The sequence below is a fragment of the Oncorhynchus masou genome, chromosome 29 (genome assembly GCF_036934945.1).
Source record: "Oncorhynchus masou masou isolate Uvic2021 chromosome 29, UVic_Omas_1.1, whole genome shotgun sequence".
Lineage (NCBI taxonomy): Eukaryota > Metazoa > Chordata > Actinopteri > Salmoniformes > Salmonidae > Oncorhynchus > Oncorhynchus masou.
The window spans coordinates 92487737-92503129 of record NC_088240.1 but is presented as its reverse complement, the minus strand read 5'-3'; the positions used below and the strand labels follow the sequence as shown (position 1 = coordinate 92503129).

Genomic DNA, 15393 nt, shown 5'->3' with positions numbered 1-15393 from the left:
AGAGAGAGAGAGGGAAGGGAAAGAGAAGGAGAGGGAGAAAGGGGGAGGGAAAGAGAAGGAGAGACAGAGAGAGGGAGAGCGGGGGAGGGAGAGAGAGAGAGAGAGAGAGAGAGAGAGTGAGAGAAAGAGCATAATTAAACCAGAGAGAGAATACTTACCAAAGTCCCCGGGTACAAAGATGTGGTAGACGCAGGTCAGACTCTGGGTATAATTACGGGGGTAATTTGGGGACAGGACCGTCCCCTCTGACCCTGTCGAGCGGCCTCCGCACGGCGCTGTGAAAACACCAACACGTCAATATGACTCCCAGGTTACACTACCTGGGGGAAATACATACAGCTACGCAGCAGAAATCAGCAAACAGTATTTCCTGCTGCCACAGCTGCACAGGGAAGCAGAAAAATCAGGGAAACATGAGGAGAAACTGTCAGTTTGAACACTTAAAACGCTGACAAACAGTCTACAACATAATGAGATATTACAGGAAAACATATAGGGTGTTTAGAGACGGAGAGGGAGGGAGGATGGGGGGAGGGAGGGAGGGAGGGAGGGAGGGAGGGAGGGAGGGAGGGAGGGAGGGAGGGAGGGAGGGAGGGAGGGAGGGAGGGAGGGAGGGAGGGAGGGAGGGAGGGAGGGAGGGAGGGAGGGAGGGAGGGATTTTTTTTTAAGGACAGCAGACCATGAACAGATTAAGATTGGGATTGGGATTTGGGATCGAGATTGAGATCCGGATCGAGATACACACTGAACAAAAATAGAAACACAACATGTAAAGTGTTGGTCCCATGTTTCATGAGCTGAAATAAAACATACTCAAATGTTCCATGTGCACAAAAAAAACATATTTCTCAAAAAAAAAACGTATTTCAAAAATGTGTTCACAGCCCTGTTAGTGAGCATTTCTCCTTTGCCAAAATAATCCATCCACCTGACAGGTGTGGCATATCAATAAGCTGATTCAACCGAATAATCATTACACAGGTGCACCTCGTGCTGGGGACAATAAAAGGCCATTCTAAAATGTGGATGTTTTGTCACAAAACACAATGCCACAGATGTCTCAAGTTTTGAGGGAGCGTACAATTGCCATGCTGACTGCAGGAATGTCCACCAGAGGTGTTGCCAGAGAATTGAATGATCATTTATCTACCATAAGCCGCCTCCAACATAATTTTAGAGAATTTGGCAGTACGTCCAACCGGCCTCACAACCACAGACCACATGTAACCACGCCAACCCAGGATCTCCACATTCGGCTTCTTCACCTGAGGGATCATCTGAGACCAGCCATCCGGACAGCTGATGAAACTGTTAGTTTGCACAACTGTCAGAAATCGTCTCAGGGAAGCTCATCTGCAGGCTCGTCGTCCTCACCAGGGTCTTGACCTGACTGCAGCTTGGTGTCGTAACCGACTTTAGTGGGCAAATGCTCAGGGTTATGGTATGGGCAGGGTTATGGTATGGGCAGGGTTATGGTATGGGCAGGGTTATGGTATGGGCAGGGTTTTGGTATGGGCAGGGTTATGTTATGGACAGGGTTATGGTATGTGTAGGGTTATAGTAGGGCCAGGGTTATGGTATGGGTAGGGTTATGGTATGGGCAGGGTTATGGTATGACAGGGTTATGGTATGGGCAGGGTTATGGTATGGACAGGGTTATGGTATGACAGGGTTATGGTATGGGCAGGGTTATGGTATGGGCAGGGTTATGGTATGGGCAGGGTTATGGTATGGACAGGGTTATGATATGGTTAGGCGTAAGCCCTCACCTCATGTTTCAGCATGATAATGCACGGCCCAATATTGCAAGGATCTTCACACAATTCCTGGAAGCTGAAAATGTCCCAGTTGTTCCATGGCCTGCATACTCACCAGACATGTCAACCACTGAGCATGTCAACAGCCTGATCAACTCTATGTGAAGGAGATGTGTCGCGCTGCATGAGGCAAATGGTTTGTCACACCAGATACTGACTGGTTTTCTGATCCACACCAGATACTGACTGGTTTTCTGGTCCACACCAGATACTGACTGGTTTTCTGATCCCACCAGGTACTGACTGGTTTTCTGATCCACACCAGGTACTGACTGGTTTTCTGATCCACACCAGGTACTGACTGGTTTTCTGATCCACACCAGATACTGACTGGTTTTCTGATCCACACCAGGTACTGACTGGTTTTCTGATCCACACCAGATACTGACTGGTTTTCTGATCCACACCAGATACTGACTGGTTTTCTGATCCACACCAGATACTGACTGGTTTTCTGATCCACACCAGATACTGACTGGTTTTCTGATCCACACCAGGTACTGACTGGTCTTCTGATCCACACCAGATACTGACTGGTTCTGATCCACACCAGATACTGACTGGTTTTCTGATCCACACCAGGTACTGACTGGTTTTCTGATCAACACCAGATACGGACTGGTTTTCTGATCCACACCAGATACTGACTGGTTTTCTGATCCACACCAGATACTGACTGGTGTTCTGATCCACACCAGATACTGACTGGTTTTCTGATCCACACCAGGTACTGACTGGTTTTCTGATCCACACCAGATACTGACTGGTTTTCTGATCCACGCCAGATACTGACTGGTTTTCTGATCCACACCAGGTACTGACTGGTTTTCTGATCCACACCAGATACTGACTGGTTTTCTGATCCACACCAGGTACTGACTGGTTTTCTGATCCCACCAGGTACTGACTGGTTTTCTGATCCACACCAGATACTGACTGGTTTTCTGATCCACACCAGATACTGACTGGTTTTCTGATCCACACCAGATACTGACTGGTTTTCTGATCCACACCAGGTACTGACTGGTTTTCTGATCAACACCAGATACGGACTGGTTTTTTGATCCACACCAGATACTGACTGGTTTTCTGATCCACACCAGATACTGACTGGTTTTCTGATCCACACCAGATACTGACTGGTTTTCTGATCCACACCAGATACTGACTGGTTTTCTGATCCACGCCAGATACTGACTGGTTTTCTGATCCACACCAGGTACTGACTGGTTTTCTGATCCACACCAGGTACTGACTGGTTTTCTGATCAACACCAGATACTGACTGGTTTTCTGATCCACACCAGATACTGACTTGTTTTCTGATCCACACCAGGTACTGACTGGTTTTCTGATCAACACCAGATACTGACTGGTTTTCTGATCCACACCAGATACTGACTGGTTTTCTGATCCACACCAGATACTGACTGGTTTTCTGATCCACACCAGATACTGACTGGTTTTCTGATCCACACCAGATACTGACTGGTTTTCTGATCCACACCAGATACTGACTGGTTTTCTGATCCACACCAGATACTGACTGGTTTTCTGATCCACACCAGATACTGACTGATTTTCTGATCCACACCAGATACTGACTGGTTTTCTGATCCACACCAGATACTGACTGGTTTTCTGATCCTCACCAGATACTGACTGGTTTTCTGATCCACACCAGATACTGACTGGTTTTCTGATCCACACCAGATACTGACTGGTTTTCTGATCCACACCAGATACTGACTGGTTTTCTGATCCACACCAGGTACTGACTGGTTTTCTGGTCCACACCAGATACTGACTGGTTTTCTGATCCACACCAGGTACGGACTGGTTTTCTGATCCACACCAGGTACGGACTGGTTTTCTGATCCACACCAGGTACTGACTGGTTTTCTGATCCACACTCATACCCTTTTTTAAGGTATCTGTGACCAACAGATGCATATTTGTATTCCCAGTCATTTGAAATCCTTACATTAGGGCCTAATTAATCTATTATAATTGACTGATTTCCTTAAATGAAGTGTAACTCAGTAAAATCTTTGAAATTGTTTAATGTTGTGTTTATATTTTTGTTCAGGTGTAGATTGAGAATGAGATGTAAAATAGAATCACATTCCCTGTTCATTAGATTACTTTTCTATCATTATCTTGGCCAAAATTGTAATTATTCGCCTTCTTCCTCATGCATTTTGCACACATTTGCACACATTTTTCTACTGTGTTATTGACTTGTTTATTGTTTACTGCATGTGTAACTCTGTGTTGTTGTTTCTGTCGCACTGCTTTGCTTTATCTTAGCCAGGTCGCAGTTGTAAATGAGAACTTGTTCTCAACTAGCCTACCTGGTTAAATAAAGGTGAAACAAATTTAAAATAATAATAATAATAGTTCATATCATTAACTTGGTCATTAAAATCATATCATTATCTTGGTCATAAAAATCATTATCTTGGTCATAATAATCCTTATCTTGGTCATAATTAATCATATCATTATCTTGGTCATAATAATCATTATCTTGGTCATAATAATCATTATCTTGGTTATAATAATCATTATCTTGGTCATAATTAATCATATCATTATCTTGGTCATAATAAGCATTATCTTGGTCATAATTAATTATATCATTATCTTGGTCATAATAATCATTATCTTGGTCATAATAAATCACATCATTATCTTGGTCATAATAATCATTATCTTGGTCATAATAAAGGACATCATTATTTTGGTCATAATAATCATTATCTTGGTCATAAATTATCATACCATTATCTTGGTCATAATAATCATTATCTTGGTCATAATAATCATTATCTTGGTCATATTTAATCATATCATTATCTTGGTTATACAAATCATTATCTTGGTCATATTTAATCTTAGCATTATCTTGGTCATACTAATCATTATCTTGGTCATATTTAATCATATTAATACTACCATATCATATCTATAACTACAACACATTACTACCATATCATATCTATAACTACAACACATTACTACCATATCATATCTATAACTACAACACATTACTACCATATCATATCTATAACTACAACACATTACTACCATATCATATCTATAACTACAACACATTACTACCATATCATATCTATAACTACAACACATTACTACCATATCATATCTATAACTACAACACATTACTACCATATCATATCTATAACTACAACACATTACTACCATATCATATCTATAACTACAACACATTACTACCATATCATATCTATAACTACAACACATTACTACCATATCATATCTATAACTACAACACATTACTACCATATCATATCTATAACTACAACACAATACTACCATATCATATCTATAACTACAACACATTACTACCATATCATATCTATAACTACAACACATTACTACCATATCATATCTATAACTACAACACATTACTACCATATCATATCTATAACTACAACACATTACTACCATATCATATCTATAACTACAACACATTACTACCATATCATATCTATAACTACAACACATTACTACCATATCATATCTATAACTACAACACATTACTACCATATCATATCTATAACTACAACACATTACTACCATATCATATCTATAACTACAACACAATACTACCATATCATATCTATAACTACAACACATTACTACCATATCATATCTATAACTACAACACATTACTACCATATCATATCTATAACTACAACACATTACTACCATATCATATCTATAACTACAACACATTACTACCATATCATATCTATAACTACAACACATTACTACCATATCATATCTATAACTACAACACATTACTACCATATCATATCTATAACTACAACACATTACTACCGTATCATATCTATAACTACAACACATTACTACCATATCATATCTATAACTACAACACATTACTACCATATCATATCAATAACTACAACACATTACTACCGGCAGAATGTCAGTGTCTCAGATCTTTAGCTGTTAATTATGCAGGTGATTTGTTGAGAGGCTTTTCAACTCAGCAGGTGGGCACACACACACACACACACACACACACACACACACACACACACACACACACACACACACACACACACACACACACACACACACACACACACACACACACACACACTAGTCAAACTCAGCAGGTGGACAGAGAACACTGTTAACAAACACATTGTCATTTGTCAGAGAGAGGCCTGCACCAGCTGGTCCCAGTCTGTATGGGACACAACACCAAGCACACACACCAAACACACACACACACACACACACACACACACACACACACACACACACACACACACACACACACACACACACACACACACACACACACACACACACACACACACACACAAATGCACACACACACCAAAAACACACTGGCTGTAGGCTGTAGGGAGGAGAAATATCTCATGAGACATACAGTATGTGAAGGCTGTAGACAGGAGAACCATGTCATGAGACATACAGTATGTGAAGGCTGTAGACAGGAGAACCATGTCATGAGACATACAGTATGTGAAGGCTGTAGGGAGGAGAACCATGTCACGAGACATACAGTATGTGAAGGCTGTAGACAGGAGAACCATGTCATGAGACATAGAGTATGTGAAGGCTGTAGATAGGAGAACCATGTCATGAGACATACAGTATGTGAAGGCTGTAGGGAGGAGAACCATGTCATGAGACATACAGTATGTGAAGGCTGTAGGGAGGAGAACCATGTCATGAGACATACAGTATGTGAAGGCTGTAGGGAGGAGAACCATGTCATGAGACATACAGTATGTGAAGGCTGTAGGGAGGAGAACCATGTCATGAGACATACAGTATGTGAAGGCTGTAGACAGGAGAACCATGTCATGAGACATACAGTATGTGAAGGCTGTAGGGAGGAGAACCATGTCATGAGACATACAGTATGTGAAGGCTGTAGACAGGAGAACCATGTCATGAGACATACAGTATGTGAAGGCTGTAGGGAGGAGAGCCATGTCATGAGACATACAGTATGTGAAGGCTGTAGGGAGGAGAACCATGTCATGAGACATACAGTATGTGAAGGCTGTAGACAGGAGAACCATGTCATGAGACATACAGTATGTGATGGCTGTAGACAGGAGAACCATGTCATGAGACATACAGTATGTGAACGCTGTAGACAGGAGAACCATGTCATGAGACATACAGTATGTGAAGGCTGTAGACAGGAGAACCATGTCATGAGACATACGGTATGTGAAGGCTGTAGACAGGAGAACCATGTCATGAGACATACAGTATGTGAAGGCTGTAGGGAGGAGAACCATGTCATGAGACATACAGTATGTGAAGGCTGTAGGGAGGAGAACCATGTCATGAGACATACAGTATGTGAAGGCTGTAGGGAGGAGAACCATGTCATGAGACATACAGTATGTGAAGGCTGTAGACAGGAGAACCATGTCATGAGACATACAGTATGTGAAGGCTGTAGACAGGAGAACCATGTCATGAGACATACAGTATGTGAAGGCTGTAGGGAGGAGAACCATGTCATGAGACATACAGTATGTGAAGGCTGTAGACAGGAGAACCATGTCATGAGACATACAGTATGTGAAGGCTGTTGGGAGGAGAGCCATGTCATGAGACATACAGTATGTGAAGGCTGTAGGGAGGAGAACCATGTCATGAGACATACAGTATGTGAAGGCTGTAGGGAGGAGAGCCATGTCATGAGACATACAGTATGTGAAGGCTGTAGGGAGGAGAGCCATGTCATGAGACATACAGTATGTGAAGGCTGTAGGGAGGAGAGCCATGTCATGAGACATACAGTATGTGAAGGCTGTAGGGAGGAGAGCCATGTCATGAGACATACAGTATGTGAAGGCTGTAGGGAGGAGAGCCATGTCATGAGACATACAGTATGTGAAGGCTGTAGGGAGGAGAGCCATGTCATGAGACATACAGTATGTGAAGGCTGTAGGGAGGAGAACCATGTCATGAGACATACAGTATGTGAAGGCTGTAGACAGGAGAACCATGTCATGAGACATATAGTATGTGAAGGCTGTAGACAGGAGAACCATGTCATGAGACATACAGTATGTGAAGGCTGTAGACAGGAGAACCATGACATGAGACATACAGTATGTGCAGGCTGTAGACAGGAGAACCATGTCATGAGACATACAGTATGTGAAGGCTGTAGACAGGAGAACCATGTCATGAGACATACAGTATGTGAAGGCTGTAGACAGGAGAACCATGTCATGAGACATACAGTGTGTGAAGGCTGTAGGGAGGAGAACCATGCCAAGACTAAATCGAATCAAATCAAATGTTATTTGTCATTTACACTTGGTTAGCAGATGTTAATGTGAGGGGAGCTAAATGCTTGTGCTTCTAGTTCCGACCGTGCAGTAATATCTAACAAGTCATCTACCAATCTACCATAGTTTCCTCAGAACGCGAAGCGAGGCGGCCATATCTGTCAGCGCCGGATAACATTGAGTCAAGGGGTCGGAGTCCCAAATTACTCCCTATTCCCTATGTAATGCACTACTTTAGACCAGGGCCCTTTTCCCTATGTAGTGCACTACTTTAGACCAGGGCCCTATTCCCAATATAGTGCACTACTTTAGACCAGGGCCCTATTCCCTACGTAGGGCACTACTTTAGACCAGGGCCCTATTCCCTACGTAGTGCACTACTTTAGACCAGGGTCCTACTCCCTAAATAGGGCACTACTTTAGACCAGGGCCCTATTCCCAATATAGTGCACTACTTTAGACCAGGGCCCTATTCCCTACGTAGGGCACTACTTTAGACCAGGCCCTACTCCCTACGTAGGGTACTACTTTAGACCAGGTTCCTATTCCCTAAATAGGGCACTACTTTAGACCAGGGTCCTATACCCTACGTAGGGCACTACTTTCGAGCAGGGTCCTATTCCCTACGTAGGGCACTACTTTAGACCAGGGTCCTATTCCCTACGTAGGGCACTACTTTCGAGCAGGGTCCTATTCCCTACGTAGGGCACTACTTTAGACCAGGGTCCTATTCCCTACGTAGGGCTCTACTTTAGACCAGGCCCAAGGTGTTGTGTTTTGTGTTGTTGTGGTTACAGTGCATCCTGGGACTATTCATATCACTTCAAATCAACAATGTTAGTCAATAGAACGGACACACAACAGTCACTTACGCATGAACGCACACGCACACACACACACACACACACACGCACACACACACACACACACACACGCACACACACACACACACGCACACGTACACGTACACGTACACGTACGCACACACACGTACACACGTACACACACACATACACACGTACACACACACACATACACGTACACACACCTCACGTACACACACACACACGTACACACACACGTACACACACACACACGTACACACACACGTACACACACACACGCGCACACATACACGTACACACGTACACACACACACACACACATACACACACACACACGTACACACACACACGTACACGCACGCACACACACAAACGCACGCACACACACACACGTACACGCACGCACATACACGTACACACACCTCACGTACACACACACACACGTACACACACACGTACACACACACACACGTACACACACACGTACACACACACACGCGCACACATACACGTACACACGTACACACACACACACACACATACACACACACACACGTACACACACACACGTACACGCACGCACACACACAAACGCACGCACACACACACACGTACACGCACGCACACGTCCTACAACACAATAAACCTTCATCAGGACTGTATATTCAGACGAATGTCCTCTTCAGTTTAAACAACGAAATATTGATCAGAGTCACTGTTACTGTAGAGTACAAATTGATCATCGTTTGATCGTCAACTCCCTCATCTTGACAGCTGGGATTGGCTCCGTCCCACTCACCGTGTGTGTGTGTGTGTGTGTGTGTGTGTGTGTGTGTGTGTGTGTGTGTGTGTGTGTGTACATGTGTGTGTGTGTGTGTGTTGGAACATCTCATCCTACATTCAGGACAACACTACTTGGTATCTGTCTCCCAGCTACAGACCACTCTGTCTCCCAGCTACAGACCACTCTGTCTCCCAGCTACAGACCACTCTGTCTCCCAGCTACTGACCACTCTGTCTCCCAGCTACTGACCACTCTGTCTCCCAGCTACAGACCACTCTGTCTCCCAGCTACAGACCACTCTGTCTCCCAGCTACTGACCACTCTGTCTCCCAGCTACAGACCACTCTGTCTCCCAGCTACAGACCACTCTGTCTCCCAGCTACTGACCACTCTGTCTCCCAGCTACAGACCACTCTGTCTCCCAGCTACAGACCACTCTGTCTCCCAGCTACTGACCACTCTGTCTCCCAGCTACTGACCACTCTGTCTCCCAGCTACAGACCACTCCGTCTCCCAGCTACAGACCACTCTGTCTCCCAGCTACTGACCACTCTGTCTCCCAGCTACAGACCACTCTGTCTCCCAGCTACTGACCACTCTGTCTCCCAGCTACAGACCACTCTGTCTCCCAGCTACAGACCACTCTGTCTCCCAGCTACAGACCACTCTGTCTCCCAGCTACTGACCACTCTGTCTCCCAGCTACAGACCACTCTGTCTCCCAGCTACAGACCACTCTGTCTCCCAGCTACTGACCACTCTGTCTCCCAGCTACAGACCACTCTGTCTCCCAGCTACAGACCACTCTGTCTCCCAGCTACAGACCACTCTGTCTCCCAGCTACAGACCACTCCGTCTCCCAGCTACTCTGACCACTCTGTGGCCTCATTCAGCCAGGGAAACGGACTGCTCTGGACTGTGTTGACCACTCTGTCTCCCAGCTACTCTGACCACTCTGTGGCCTCATTCAGCCAGGGAAACGGACTGCTCTGGACTGTGTTGACCACTCTGTCTCCCAGCTACTCTGACCACTCTGTGGCCTCATTCAGCCAGGGAAATGGACTGCTCTGGACTGTGTTGACCACTCATTCCCTGTTCCATAACGCTGCCATTAAACGAGGACATTCTCACCTTGACCGTTAAGGCAACGCTTGCAAGTTCTACCGACCAAATATAACGCAGCACTCTGTTACCCTGACAACCGTGACTCATGTTGTATTCTACACGAGTCAAACGTAATGGAGTCCGTTTTGCCCATGTTGTGAACGGCTGCTGTTCTGATTTGTACATTGCTAGACATGACTGCATGGTTGACCTGACAGCCAGAGAGGTGAGAGATGTAGTCTCACCAACAACCACACATGCAGAAATATTATTGCATAAGAGGAAGCTGGTTTGATGTTGATGATGATGTGTATTGCTGTGTGTCAAATAGTTTTGAGGGGAGGTGCTCATTGTGGAAGTGGGGCTTCTCATGTTGTGAGAGGAGGTGCTCATTGTGGAAGTGGGGCTTCTCATGTTGTGAGAGGAGGTGCTCATTGTGGAAGTGGGGCTTCTCATGTTGTTGTGAGGGGAGGTGCTCATTGTGGAAGTGGGGCTTCTCATGTTGTTGTGAGGGGAGGTGCTCATTGTGGAAGTGGGGCTGCTCATGTTGTTGTGGGGGGAGGTGCTCAATGTAGAAGTGGGGCTGCTCATGTTGTTGTGAGGGGAGGTGCTCATTGTGGAAGTGGGGCTTCTCATGTTGTTGTGGGGGGGAGGTGCTCATTGTGGAAGTGGGGCTTCTCATGTTGTGAGAGGAGGTGCTCATTGTGGAAGTGGGGCTTCTCATGTTGTTGTGAGAGGAGGTGCTCATTGTGGAAGTGGGGCTTCTCATGTTGTGAGAGGAGGTGCTCATTGTGGAAGTGGGGCTGCTCATGTTGTTGTGAGGGGAGGTGCTCAATGTGGAAGTGGGGCTGCTCATGTTGTTGTGAGGGGAGGTGCTCATTGTGGAAGTGGGGCTTCTCATGTTGTTGTGGGGGGAGGTGCTCATTGTGGAAGTGGGGCTGCTCATGTTGTTGTGAGGGGAGGTGCTCATTGTGGAAGTGGGGCTTCTCATGTTGTGAGAGGAGGTGCTCATTGTGGAAGTGGGGCTGCTCATGTTGTTGTGGGGGGAGGTGCTCATTGTGGAAGTGGGGCTTCTCATGTTGTGAGAGGAGGTGCTCATTGTGGAAGTGGGGCTTCTCGTGTTGTGAGAGGAGGTGCTCATTGTGGAAGTGGGGCTTCTCATGTTGTGAGAGGAGGTGCTCATTGTGGAAGTGGGGCTGCTCATGTTGTTGTGGGGGAGGTGCTCATTGTGGAAGTGGGGCTTCTCATGTTGTTGTGGGGGAGGTGCTCATTGTGGAAGTGGGGCTGCTCATGTTGTTGTGAGGGGAGGTGCTCATTGTGGAAGTGGGGCTGCTCATGTTGTTGTGGGGGGAGGTGCTCATTGTGGAAGTGGGGCTGCTCATGTTGTTGTGGGGGGGAGGTGCTCATTGTGGAAGAGGGGCTGCTCATGTTGTTGTGGGGGGAGGTGCTCAATGTGGAAGAGGGCTGCTCATTGGACAGCTACATGGAGCCTTTGCTGAGAAACTGCTTAAATACCAGTACCCTCGTGGCACGCTGGGACAGCCTCGGGTGCCACGAGGTGCAAGCTGTTGGCTCTGATATTTGGCAGCCTCGGCTGGAGGTGCAAGCTGTTGGCTCTGATATTTGGCACTCTTGGCCACGTACACATGCGTGCAGTGCGTGGACTCCAGATTGAGGGCCTGATAAAAAGTAGGGCAAACCAATTGGCTAGGTCCTGCTCCGTTTCAGCTGTCGTGGGCAGCCTGGCTGTTCGGAGAAGGAGGTGCTTTCTGTACCCTGGGGTGCCGTGCAAACAGGGGCCATTGAAATGTTCTGATCCTTGTTCTGTAAATTTGATTGGTGGATTCAAATAAAGTATATAAAATGTGTGTGTTGTGTGTGTGTTGTGTGTTTGTGTTGTGTGCTGTGTGTTGTGTGTGTGTGTGTGTGTGTTGTGTGTTTGTGTGTGTGTGTTTGTGTGTGTGTGTTGTGTGTGTGTTGTGTGTTTGTGTGTGTGTGTTGTGTGTTTGTGTGTGTGTGTTGTGTTTGTGTTGTGTGCTGTGTTTGTGTTGTGTGCTGTGTGTGTGTTGTGTGTTTGTGTGTGTGTGTGTGTTGTGTGTGTGTTGTGTGTTTGTGTGTGTGTGTGTTGTGTGTTTGTGTGTGTGTGTTGTGTGCTGTGTTTGTGTTGTGTGCTGTGTTTGTGTTGTGTGCTGTGTGTGTGTTGTGTGTGTGTTGTGTGTGTGTTGTGTGTTTGTGTGTGTGTGTGTTGTGTGTTTGTGTGTGTGTGTTGTGTGCTGTGTTTGTGTTGTGTGCTGTGTTTGTGTTGTGTGCTGTGTGTGTGTGTGTGTGTGTGTGTGTGTGTGTGTGTGTGTGTGTGGTGTGTTGTGTGCTGTGTGTGTGTGTTGTGTGTGTGTGTGTGTGTGTGTGTGTGTCTGTTGCCTCACCTTGACAGCTGGGCCTGGCTCGGTCCCACTCAGGCCTCTTGCTGTTACCCATCACACAGGTCAGTGTGGAGTGTCCTTGTAACAGATATCCTGCCTCACAGCTGAACGTCACCGTGGAGCCCAGCTTGTAGTCATTCCCGAGGCGTGTCCCGTTCATAACGTTACCCGGATCAAAGCAAGCCTCCCGCAGTTTAGCTACCGTTGGAAATAGACATATTTTTTTTGGTTTGTTATTGTTCTAAATAAGACAAATGATGTGGCAACATCAGAAGGTTGTTTGAGAGGTTATGCAAAAAAACATAACGGATAAAACCCTCCACAAAACAAACACTTTGGAAAGTTGGAGAAAGATCAACCTCGTGTGAATATAAACGTGGTTCCCTGAAGGAAGAGGGGACGAGCCACAACACACAGCTACAGGGGTGGGGTGGGGGGGGACGAGCCACAACACACAGCTACAGGGGTGGGGTGGGGGGGACGAGCCACAACACACAGCTACAGGGGTGGGGTGGGGGGGACGAGCCACAACACACAGCTACAGGGGTGGGGGGGACGAGCCACAACACACAGCTACAGGGGTGGGGGGGGACGAGCCACAACACACAGCTACAGGGGTGGGGGGACGAGTCACAACACACAGCTACAGGGGTGGGGGGGGCGAGCCACAACACACAGCTACAGTGGTGGGGGGGACGAACCACAACACACAGCTACAGGGGTGGGGGGGACGAGCCACAACACACAGCTACAGGGGTGAGGGGGGACGAGCCACAACACACAGCTACAGGGGTGGGGGGACGAGCCACAACACACAGCTACAGGGGTGGGGGGGGGACGAGCCACAACACACAGCTACAGGGGTGAGGGGGGACGAGCCACAACACACAGCTACAGGGGTGGGGGGGACGAGCCACAACACACAGCTACAGGGGTGGGGGGGACAAGCCACAACACACAGCTACAGGGGTGGGGGGACGAGCCACAACACACAGCTACAGGGGTGGGGGGGGACGAGCCACAACACACAGCTACAGTGGTGGGGGGGGACGAACCACAACACACAGCTACAGGGGTGGGGGGGGACGAGCCACAACACACAGCTACAGGGGTGGGGGGACGAGCCACAACATACAGCTACAGGGGGTGGGGGGACGAGCCACAACACACAGCTACAGGGGTGGGGGGACGAGCCACAACACACAGCTACAGGGGGGGGGGACGAGCCACAACACACAGCTACAGGGGTGGGGGGACGAGTCACAACACACAGCTAGAGGGGTGGGGGGGGACGAGCCACAACACACAGCTACAGTGGTGGGGGCGGGGGACGAACCACAACACACAGCTACAGGGGTGGGAGGGGGACGAGTCACAACACACAGCTACAGGGGTGGGAGGGGGACGAGCCACAACACACAGCTACAGGGGGGGGGGGACGAGCCACAACACACAGCTACAGGGGTGGGGGGACGAGCCACAACACACAGCTACAGGGGTGGGGGGACGAGCAACAACACACAGCTACAGGGGTGGGGGGACGAGTCACAACACACAGCTAGAGGGGTGGGGGGGACGAGCCACAACACACAGCTACAGTGGTGGGGGGGGACGAACCACAACACACAGCTACAGGGGTGGGAGGGGACGAGTCACAACACACAGCTACAGGGTGGGAGGGGACGAGCCACAACACACAGCTACAGGGGTGGGGGGACGAGTCACAACACACAGCTACAGGGGTGGGGGGGGGACGAGCCACAACACACAGCTACAGGGGTGGGGTGGGGACGAGCCACAACACACAGCTACAGGGGTGGGGGGACGAGCCACAACACACAGCTACAGGGGTGGGGGGACGAGCCACAACACACAGCTACAGGGGTGGGGGGACGAGCCACAACACACAGCTACAGGGGTGGGGGGGACGAGTCACAACACACAGCTACAGGGGTGGGGGGAAAAGCCACAACACACAGCTACAGGGGGGGGGGGACGAGCCACAACACACAGCTACAGTGGTGGGGGGGGGGGACGAACCACAACACACAGCTACAGGGGTGGGA

At 47.6% G+C, this 15393-nt stretch overlaps 1 long non-coding RNA gene across 2 annotated transcripts in view; it reads right to left on the bottom strand.

The window, feature by feature from the left end:
* Positions 1-208: 208 nt before the first annotated feature.
* Positions 209-15393, bottom strand: part of LOC135520985 (uncharacterized) — a 16248-nt gene continuing 1063 nt past the window's right edge. For both annotated transcript variants that reach the window (XR_010452472.1, XR_010452473.1), the window contains exons 2-3: positions 13331-13525; positions 209-275 (exon numbers count right to left, since the gene is read on the bottom strand). This is a non-coding gene — a long non-coding RNA (uncharacterized LOC135520985). The remainder of the gene's footprint in view (positions 276-13330; positions 13526-15393) is intronic.